We start from the raw sequence: 10970 nt of genomic DNA, 5'->3' as shown, positions 1-10970 counted from the left end.
GTAAAAACTGAAGAAGTTATAGATATAATCTAAAAATTTTGGTTAGTTTTGAAACCTCACTTAGAATTCTGCTCTAAACATAGGTAGGAATTGATATCAGTGCTAGCATCTGTTTCCCAAGGACATTTGTAGATTTGTACTCTCTCCTCAAAACCTTTTGTCAGACTGACTCTTAAACATAACCAAAACTGACTGAATTTTGTGTTCATTATGACCTCAAGCTTCAGTCACAGATTGAAATTTAACATCACAGCCTATTTCATAAATATGTGCCAGTGGAATCAACTGAGGATTTGCATGCTGCGGCGGCTTGCTCGGTCGGTAGAGGTGGGGTCTGGCTGCGGATGAGGGGTTGGTCCAGCTTAGGACGAGGGGTCGGTCCCACTTGGGACGAGCGGTCGGTCCAGCAGCAGACGAGGGGTCGATCTCACAGGGGTTGCGCGGTTCGGCTGACGGGGTCGCCCGACAAAACCGGCGATGAAGGGGTCGCCCGGAGAAGCAGGCGACGAACTGGGGACAAGGGAGGCCAGGCCCTTGTCGGGGGCTCTCAGGACTGGAGGGCGCACAGCAGAAGAACTACCACGGAGACAAGGTAAACATGCAAGTCCAACTTTATTGAGGGAGAGGCAACAGTTTCATAGGGGCTGGGGAAGGCTGATTGGTCGAAGCCACGCCCTGTTCTGATTGGTTGCCGGCGAAAGGTCAGTGGGCGGTACTGGACGGGGGAGGGGTGGTGGTTAGGGATTGGCTGTCGCTGTTGCTGGGGGAAGGGGCAGGGTTTAGGGATTGGTGGCTGCTGTTGCTGGGGTGGAGGGCAGACTTGAGTTTCCCGCCCACGCCTGGCTGTTGCTGCTGTCGGGGGGAGGGAAAAGGGCAGACTGGATTTTTCCGCCCACGCCTGGCTGTTGCTGCTGTCAGGGGAGGGGAAAAGGGCAGACTGGAATTTTCCGCCCTGCGCCTGCGCAGGGAGAAAGAAGAAGAAGGGTGCCGCTCCACAGGCATCGTGTGGTGCCATCCGGGAGGAGGGGCGGCCGCGGAAGCATGGCTGCCGAGAAGGGGAGACCCGAGGGCACTCTGCGCCCATGCCAAGCTTCCTTCAGGGGTGGCAGTGAGTCCGACCAGCCACCCTATTATGGGGGCAGCGGCTTGGCCTGCCGCGGCTGCTCCCCCGCCAGGCCAGCAAACCACACTTCAGCCCGAGGGGTGACCGCAAGGATTTGCATGAATTAGTGCTGCCTGATTCCATTCTTGGGAGTTAAAACTTAGTGACCACATCTGACTCTTTGTCAACAACTGGTATGTAGATGGAAGAGAACATTTTAGAAAACAAACAGACTTTAGTTGGTATTTATGGAAAAAAGATAAATTATCAAATAAAATCAACAAATTGTTATTGAAGACCTACTAAGTATCAGGTTCTGGACTGGGTACTATGAAAGGTAAAAAGGGAGTATGACTTAGTTCTTACCAGAACTCTTCCAAACGCTTTTGTTCGTGAAGAGTAGAGCTACAGTAGTTCACCAAGAGAAAATGGTAGTAAAGGTGATGGAATGAGGCAGACAAAGAAGGCAAGGTTGATGATGACTATGCTGGCTGGAAAGATACTAAGGTATTTGTGTGATGCCCACCCACACCATGTCATTTACTCCTTACATGAAAAACTTAAATATTTGTATTATCTTTCTCTATATTACAGATATAGTAGCTTAAAACACCACCCAGTTATATCACACAGTTCTGTAGGTCAGATGTCCAAGTACAGAGTGACTAGCTGTTTCTCTGATCTAGGTCTCATGAGGTTGAAATCAAGGTGACAGTAGGCTGTATCCATGCTTTCAGTGTCTGGGAATGAATTTGCTTCCAAGGTCATTCAGGATGTTGGAAGAATTTGGTTCTTTGCAGTAGTAGGACAGTGCGTGGCTGGCTTTGAAGATGGAAGAAGGGAACTATGAGTCACAGAGTATGGCCATCCTCTAGAAACTGAGAACAACCTCCAGAGGACAGCCAGAAAAGAAACAGAGAAATCTATCCAACTATCACAAGGAACCAAATTCTTCCAACATCCTGAGTTATTATAGGGTGCCTTAGTGTTACCTCCTGAGAGCCTCCTTGTTGCTCAAATGTGGCTTCTCTCTAAGCCAAACTCAGCATATAAATGTTCTACCTTCCCCTGAGGGTGGGACATGACTCCCAGGATAAGACTCCAGCACCAAGGGATTACTATGAAGCACCAACTAGCAGTTCAATTGGAAAAAGACCTTGACTAAAAGGGAGAAAGGGTAAAGACAAATGAGTTTATATGGCTAACAGATTTCAAAGTGAGTTGGGAGGTCATTCCAGAGGTTACACTTATGCACATCTCAGCAGGAATTCATTGACTGCCAAAGTAAATATTGCCTCAAATAGCAGGGCTCCTGAGAGCTCTGGAGACATCCAGACACTATAGGCAGGGCAGGTAGCCCAAGAGTTTGGCACCCTGCAGTGGGCCCTACTTTGGAATTTATACTCCCCAGTGTAACAGAGTTGAACTCATTTGTGGTTTCCCTACAGATGGCTCTTCTGTCCTTCTATGTGAACCTATAGTTAGTACTAGAGTTGGTAGGTTTATGCCCAAGAGACTTAAATCTTTGGGCTGAGCATATACCAGTTGGGCTGTGAATCTTGAGTTGCAACACCTACCCTCTAGTTCATTGGACTCACCCAAGACTACTAACAAGGAGATGATGATGGGCAATGACCTTCTCAAGGAAGAGAAAGCATCTGCAACTGCAAGCAAGATAGTTCCATTCATCTGCTTCATGGGATCTAAGTTCCTCTCATTAGAGGTGGAGTGGTCATCACCATCCCAGAATCCTCAGGATTGGGGAATGAATGATGGACTAGAGAAGACTTATTGTTATTCTACTATAGACTTATTGTGATTCTAGCAATGGATGAACTTTTGTCATTGATGTGGAGGCAGAGGCCATTGGAGGTTCTGAGGGGAGGGAGAGGGAAAAATAGGTGTAATTTGGAAGCATTTTTGGAACTTGGGAATTGCACTGAATGACATTGCAATGACAGATACAGGTCATTATGTATCTTTTCATAATTTAGAAAAATATGCATGAAAGAGTGTAAACTACAATGTAAACTATAATCCATACTTAGTGACAATGCACCAAAATGTGTTCATCAATTGTATCAAGTGTACCACACTAATGAAGGATGCTGTTGAAGTGGAAAAATATGCAAGGACTAGGGAGTGGGGAATTTGAGAATCCCCTGTATTTTTTATGTAACATTTATGTAATCTAATTTCCTTTTTTTAAAAATTAAAAAGTATATTTTAAAAATCCAAAAATCAAAGCTGACCATGGTGGGTCAAGTCCTTCTCACATTTAAATTCTCTAACATTCCCTTTTGTCTCCTCTTTACTTCCTTATTCTTCTGGGTAACTTTTCTACCTTTCTCTTCTACTCTTAAGCACTTGGGTGATTAGATTATGGGCACCTGGGTAATACAGGAAAATATTCTTATTTTAAGGTCAGTTAATTAACCTGTATTTACATCTACAAAATCTCTTTATAACCATATGTAGATTAATGTTTGTTTCAAATACCAAGAGATGGGGTTCTTGGAGAGACATCTTTAGAATCCTGCCAGCCAGGATGTTCAACAGTTCTTAGATTGAAGAAATGCTAATTTGTTCTTTCAATATGAAAACTATAAATCACAGATTCTCTCAGGGATGGAAACTTACAGAAGCCATGGTGAAATGATGAGAATTGATGATCACTTACAATTTTAAAAGCAGAAATATTTTTTCTCTTGAAGTATCAGTTCCATTCAGAGCCAACAAGCACAGAGGCTGACTATATGGACAAAAAACAAAATCAATGAGTTGCTGGAACGATGACAAGTTAGAAGGGTCATAAATTGCAGACATGACTTATGAGAAACGATTGGGGAGGCTTGCCCAGGATATTGACTATTTTGTACATGAGCTACAGCCACCAATTATGATGTGTCCTTTTGCAGAAGAAGCCAGCTTTATGATTGTGACTGGAGAAGAGGGATATTGGCTTTTATTGAGCTTTGACTTAGGGTCAGAAACAGATGAGTTTTCTCTTGTCTTTGGAAGAGCTGGTGGTCTGCACCTCCATGTGATTTCTGGCTGGTTGGACCCAACACAGGTGAGGAGGCATGGGGAATTCTGGCCAGGGACTGCTCCTCACATAGAGTCAGGCCATACCTGGGATACACAGTATGGATGGAGGAAATGGTCATCCTTTGAGCTGTCGAAGAAACACTTCTTGATTCATCAGATTTATATTGCTTCTCATTTGGAGTATATAAACCAAGTCTTCATTAGTGCGAAAGCATAGCTTGCTAATTTCCCTTTTATGGAATTTCTGCTCATGCTATTGTTTCTAATCAGGAATAACAAGGTGCACTGATTGTCCCTTTAAAACCTTAAGCAAAATAAGGGGATTTTAAAAACTTAAATATAGTTATTGCTTTAAAAAGTGCTTGGGTTTGTTTGTTTTCCTTACAAAGCAGGATTATGCCACTTTGTCCCCTTTTTCTAGAAAAAGAACTGGAGACTTCCTCAGCGAGGGCAGAAGTTGTCTTGGAGGAAAGACTGCTTTGCTAAAAGCTGGGGCTTGTAGCAGCTTTGCAGGAACCTACCTAGAAAGAAAGAATTTTATGAGAATTTATTTGAGCAAATGTAGACATATATAGAAAATGGAGTACCATCTCTGTATGGATTGAAATCTTTAAAACAGATATTTTTATTTTTGAATAGATAATATATGTTCATATTTGAAAAAAATGAAATGAAACATGTTTCTTCTGCATCTGGCCCCATTTTCTTGGACTCACATTTTCATCCCCATATTCAGAGACAGTCACATTTATTAGTACCTTCTTTAAACTCCAACTGTTCCTTCATGTATACAGAAGCAGATATTATACTTCCTTATCTCCCCTTTTAAATAAAATGTAATATGCTTTACACTGTTTAGTAACTTTTTTCCACATATACAGTCTTATCTTAGAAATCCTTCTCATGAGTACATAAAAAGCTTCCACATTATTTTTTGTAGTTATGTATATATGGATACTCAATTTCTTATCTGTAATTCAGAAAAACAAATGAGGAAACAAATGAACAAAATCCAGACCTTAAATTACTTAGTAATTTACTGCTAGGTATATAACCAAGAATAGTGGGCATGTATTCACTCAAAGTTATGTATGAGAATGTTCCTAGGAGCATTGTTCATAAAGCCAAACCCTGAAAATTATCCAGGTATCAATCAGTAGAAGAAAAGAAAATTAATCCAAAATAATTTGGATGCATGTCACAAACACAAAGTTAAGTTTAAAAAGCCAGTAAAAACAAAGTACATACTGTTTGATTCCATTTATGTCAAGTACAAAAAAAGGTTAAATATTCTATGTATTTGTAATTTCACCTACATGAAAGAAGGTGTGGAGAGATGTTCTGGGATGTTGGTGAGGTACTATTTTCTGATCTGAGCTCTGAATACATCAGTGCTTCAGTTATTTAAAATTCATATACATTTATTATCTGCACATTTTTCTTCATGTATAATACAATAAAAGTAAAAAATAAGAAAGAAGAAAATAAGAAAGAAAATGTTTTTAAAAGTGGGAATATTTTTACTACTCATTTGGTGATCATATTAGTGTTCAAGCTTCTATATTTCTATAGATCATATATTCCAAAGCAGTGTGGCTCTCTGATTCTCTGTTCCAGATACCAAAAGGCCACAATCAAGGAACCTGCAGGTTTGAGATCCCTTCTGGAGACAGCAAGGGAGCATCCACTTTCAAGTTCATTCAGGTTGATGGCAGAATTCAGTTCCTTGCAATTGTAACGTTGAGTGTTCCATTTTCTTGCTACCTGCTAGCCCCTCTCACTTCCTCTGGGGTACCGGCATTCCTCATTGCCTCCCCTACCTATAAATCAGCCACATCTTCTGCAACATCTTTCTTTCTCTTCTCTTCTGATTTCCTCTTTTTCTTGCAGCCAGAGATGTTTCTCTGTTTTAAATGATTCATGAAATTAGATTGGGTCCACTCAGATATTTCAGAATAATCCATCCATCTTATAAGTCCCTAATTTTCATTACATCTGTGAAGTTCCTTTTGTTATACAATATATTCATGGCTTACAGGAATTAGGGCAAGGGCATTTTTCATAGGGTTATTATTTTGCCTTCCACAGTGATACAATCTCACTCTAAGCTGAACTGACCTGATCTGAAGTAAAGATACTTATGGCTTTATATATCCTCCTTCATGTGGTTTTCCGTACATATGGCTGCAGAATGTTACTGGGCTTGATAGAGAGGTGTTGTTCATGTTCCTGCTTGGAATGTCAGGTATTATACAATTACCATATGACCTTTCTTATCCTAAAACTTCTGAATTCCAAAACACATCTGGATTGAAGACTGTGTGTTAGATCCTGGTGCACTGAGGCTTGGAGACAGAGCAAAGTTAGACCAAAATTCAGGCAGAGAAGTTTATTATATCAGCCTGCCCTGTACAGCAAAGGGGCACTTTATATATATTCTTGGGCATGGAAAAGTACTGCTTAGTTTGGGGCTGACGAAGCGGTGTGTGTGTATGTGTGTATGTGGGGAGGGGATATAGGGGAAGATGCAGGAGGAGGAAGGGGGTTGTAGGGGAGGATGTGGGAGGAGGACTGGAGGCCTGTTTTAGTATGTCATTCTCTGAGAGGCAGGATGTTTTTCTTGTCTTGTGGTTGGGTGTTTGAGGAAAGAGGGGAAACAGGTGTGGGTGGCTGCCTTCGGGTAAGTGAGTGTATGGGGTCTTTTCTGGTTGAAACTGCTTGACCTATATTGCGGGCCTTATTTCATTGAATGGAGGTACCACAGTTTATTTATTCTTCTCCTCTGATGAATATTTAAACTAAATATCTCCATTCTTTTTCAGTTAATAGTTATTCTGTAAAGAACTACCATGAACATATCAGCTTTGTATGTATTGTATCTATAGAATGAATATCCAGGAGTAAAACTCTGGTGTCAAAGGGCCTATGTATTTTTACTTTTGAAAGATGTGACCATGTTGACCTATGGAAGGGGCAGCACCAAGATCAACCTATCCTCCTTCCAGGCATGTATAAGGATCCTGCTTCTCCACACTCCTGCTCACATAGTTTTAAATCAAACTTCTAGAATTCCCATTCTCATAGATTCAGTATAGTTTTAATTTACAATTATTTTCCTATGCCTGAGCATATTTATAATAGGTTGGTCATATCTTTGTATGTTTAAAATTGTAACTAAAGGAGAGAAAGAGGAAAAAGGATGGAAAAATCTCATAGAAGTGATGAGTAGAATTGGGATGAAAATCTTGATGATTTGACATGCTTAACAAAAGGGAAATGGGCAAAGAATAAGGGGGAATACTGAAGAATTGGCATAGGTAAAATGTGAGAGAAAGGGCCAAAAATAAGAGAAAACCTTGGTCAATTTGGTGGGTGTCAGAATGGGAAGTAGGGAGAAGAAGAGGGAGAAAAATGTTTTAAAGCTTGGAGAACCAACAGATGTAAAGGTAGGGGAGACAACCCAAGGTTCAGGTTAAAGATCCAAGATCAAGATCTAAGGAAAGTCCAGTTCCAAGGTAAGTTCCAAGGTCTGGGTATATGGTTCAATACCTAAGTCCAAAAGAGAGTTTGAATGCCACAGTTAAAGATTCTAAGTCAATCCAGGTCCTAGCCCCATTCCAAGTTCGACTTTGTTCAACTTCCATTTTAGACGTCTAGGTCCTATGCCTATGTCCCAAGTCAGGTCCATGACTAATTCTGAGGTCCAGATCCTGGACCTAGACCTCCTGACTATTGACATGGTTAATGGCCTGGAACTTAATTCTGGGCAGGAATCTTTTGTCTTTTACCTGAATTTTAGATAGGGACCTGGACCTTAGAACTGGAGTTTGGTTTGTGATTCAAGACTTTGGAAATTGAATTTGTACCTTGGTCCTTAACTTAATAAACCTAATGCTTGAATCTTAGATTTGGATGTGGTTTTTTAATCTAGACCTTAGAAATAGACTTGGACCTGAAACATAAAGGTCAGATACTGTTCTGGTCCTATACCTTGTATCTGGTCCTTAGTCCTGGACTTGGACCTAAAACTAGTACTTGGGTCTCAATCCTGTACCTAGACTGTGGATTAAGACCTGGGATATGAAGCTGAACCTTCAAGGTGGAAATAGAAGCAAAACATGGGACTCTGTGTTAGACCTTGAATTTGTACCTGGCCTTGAACTTGGACTTCAACACTGGACATGTGTTTTAAACCTGGTCCTTAAACTTGGACATTGGATCTCCAATTTGGATCTAGATGATATATATATATACACATATATATATATAACTTCTCTAATAAAGAAAAAAGACATGAGAAAAACAAAAAGTATGGCCTCAGGAACTTTGTTAAAATACAGATTTCAAGGGTCAGCCCCAGATAGCCTGTTTGAATATTTAGTAATTAAAGATCCTCTTTTACAACATTTCTACTCAAAGTATGGCCTGGGAACAATCAGTGTGGGGATCACATGAGAACTTTGTAGGAATGCAGAATCCCCCAGCCTCAGCTGAGAACTCCTAAAAACTACAGAGGGAAGAAAGGGCAATATTACTGAGAGTTTGAGGATCTCCACCTTAGAAGATTCCTTTGTGGGTGGCTGCCTTTGATCACAATTTAGGGTCAAACACTGGAGAGCACTGTGGCTGGGTGACTGTCAAAGTGGTGGCTTATTACTAAGGGGAAAAGCTTGTTTTAAAAGAGTAAACTCAGGGTGATCACATCTGGGGGAAAAGTGAGGTCTATTGATATGTGTATGTCTCTCTGTTTTAATGTGTGGTGTAATAACATGTGTATGATAAACTAAATATATTTGTTTAAAAAAAAACACCTAAATTGAAAGAATGATTGGAAATATTCGTAATGAAGAAAGCAAGAGGTAAGCCTGGAAAATGGTGCAAATGGACTCCTGTTGTATTATTTATTTCTCCTTTATACTTCTTTATTTCCTAGAAAATTGAAGGTTTAAAGACAGATGGCAAGATGTGCTCATTGTTCATTGTGGTTGGTACATTCATACAGGTTTGCTAAATGTTGGCTGTACCACAGAGATAATTCAAAATAGAAAAGAAAGAAAACCTGAATGGCTACGGAAACATTTTTACTTGCTGTCAGGAGAAATGTGAACCCTGTAAAAACAGCTCAGTTTGCAGAGTTACCACCATCAGAAAGGAAATTGTTCTTTTACCAATAAACTGCTTGAGAATAACTGATAGTAGTCAGGTGGAAATAATCTTAATTTCCCAGATGAAGAGTAATTTGTTTTATGACTAGTTTATATCAAAAAACTAAAATAACTTCACATACATATATAAAACTATATAAATTGTATATTTTATAAATGTTATTGCCTCTCTGTAATATATATTAGAATAGCTAACTTGATGTACGACTGGGAATTGCTCCAAGATTAAAGGAAGAGCTTGAAACCAAATAAAAATTGTTGACACAGTTTTCTGATAAAAAAATCTTTATTGTCCTTGATAACTGCACACGGTATAAAATAGTCACTGTTCACTGCTTACATATAGGACTGATCAAGTTCCAGTAGTTACCGTATTAGCTTTTCAACCCTTTAGTACTTCCTCATTGGCATCAAGGACTTTGAAGTTTGGCCCTTCTGCCTTATTTTATAATGTTCACAGGACCTCAATTTTGTCCTTTTTCATTTCTTCTGCCAGGCTTAGGGGAAGTTGAAAGGACATTTGGTTAATATTTCTCAAAGGGATGTATATTATTGATAAATCTCCAATAGAAAAAGTTTCTAGGCTATTTAGACAATCTAAGCTATCTTCCAGTAACTCTCCATATTTTCCCATCCTCAAAACAATTATACTAACTGGACTTGCATGAAGTGACCGTTTTCCCTTTGTATAAATTCTTGAAATAACTATACTGAAGTTTATCCTCACATATTATCTTCCTAGGAAGATAAGCATGGCAAAAAAACTTAAAAAATACTCAGCTCTGATTACTAAAAGAGTAGGGATTCCTTTCTCACCACCAAAGTGATGGTTAATAATCAAAAAACATCTTTATAAATATGAACAATTCTCTCAGTGACTGATTAATAAGGATTATTATGAAGTAAAATGAAAAACGACTAAACATTAGCAAGGTTAGTGAGTTGTCATGTGAGGTAAAAGTCTTGTGTAGAGATTAGAGATATTAAAACCTTATGGTTTATTGTATATGTCACATTGATTCAATTAAAAACAAAGCAAAGCAAAATTGAGTTTTAATAAATATTTGTGGGGGCACCCGAACTTAGCTGTGCTTGGGTCTGGAAAAGATGCAGATTCGGGAGCATAGCAAATGTACCATAGGGAAAGGAGGATACGTGAGAGAGTGTAGAGTTCCCTGGAATTCTGCCTCAGTCTTTGAAAATCCCAGGCTAGTATTTGATGGTGCCTCGGAGAGGACCATCTCATAGGGAAGACTTCTACTCTCAAGACCTATTAAACTCTGCAATAAAATGTGGGACTGGATGACTTACTCTTACTTTTAACTCTGAAGACATGATAGATGCTGGTTGGACTCAAAATAGATTAATCCATCGTTATTTCCTGCTTTTATTTGTTTGTTTACAGAGCCCTATATTAAATAGCCCAACTATGAAACACTTCAAGACTTTATTTATTTATTTAACCACTACAATATTTTTATTTAGATTCATAAAATGTCATTTTAATGTGTACATGATTCTACATAATAAATATCACTGTCCTATGCTCATTGTAGTTTATGATAATGTTACAAAAAGTACATATGCATTATCATTGATGGGGCGTTTGAAAAAGTAAACTAAAAATTTCTCTTTGGAAAATTGTTTTCAATTTA

This window comes from Dasypus novemcinctus, chromosome 17 (assembly GCF_030445035.2).
Source record: "Dasypus novemcinctus isolate mDasNov1 chromosome 17, mDasNov1.1.hap2, whole genome shotgun sequence".
Taxonomy (NCBI): domain Eukaryota; kingdom Metazoa; phylum Chordata; class Mammalia; order Cingulata; family Dasypodidae; genus Dasypus; species Dasypus novemcinctus.
Note: the sequence above shows the minus strand (reverse complement) of the source record.